The 593-nt window shown below is 34.2% G+C and overlaps 1 protein-coding gene across 1 annotated transcript in view; it reads right to left on the reverse strand.

Moving 5' to 3' along the window:
• The window catches only part of LOC107574865 (ATP-binding cassette sub-family B member 7, mitochondrial-like), a 64,816-nt gene that overhangs the window by 30,240 nt on the left and 33,983 nt on the right, over positions 1 to 593 (reverse strand). The window lies entirely within an intron of this gene.

Here is a 593-nt window from a genome sequence, read left to right on the forward strand (position 1 = left end):
TCCATTCAGAGTTTGAGCCATTTGTTGTGCTTCTAGCAATCAGAGCGGTCTCAGTTCAAAGTGATTCAAATCGATTAATTGATATTGTCAACCCAGCATTACACAGAGCACATCAATTATGGCAAACTGAAGCTCAAACATGCTTAAATGACGTGTGAGAACAAACCTCATTGCAATGCAGATGTTTAAGATTCACAAATTGAGGGTAAGTAAATCATGACAGAACTTTCATTTTTGGGTGAGCTATCCCTTCAGTATGAAAGCCCGTTTCTCACTTTTTTGAAGACTTTTGTCTCTGAATTGTGACATAAACTTGAAACTGTGACCTATAAAGTGAGAATTGTGTGATAGTAGCTAACTATTCTGAGAAATAATGTCAGAATAACGAAATAGATATTTGCAATTGTGAGATTTCTGTGAGTTATAAAGTCAGAATTGAGATATAAACTTGCGACTGTAAACAATTCTGACTTTGTAACTCACAACTGCGAGTTTGAATCATGTAATTCTAGGAAAAAAGTCTTTAATGTAATGTAAACTCGCAATTGAGAAGAAAAAAAGTCAGAATTGTGAGGAAAAAAAAGTCAGAATTT

Source organism: Sinocyclocheilus grahami, unplaced genomic scaffold (assembly GCF_001515645.1).
Source record: "Sinocyclocheilus grahami isolate Dianchi unplaced genomic scaffold, SAMN03320097.WGS_v1.1 scaffold2366.1, whole genome shotgun sequence".
NCBI classification, from domain to species: Eukaryota; Metazoa; Chordata; class Actinopteri; order Cypriniformes; family Cyprinidae; genus Sinocyclocheilus; species Sinocyclocheilus grahami.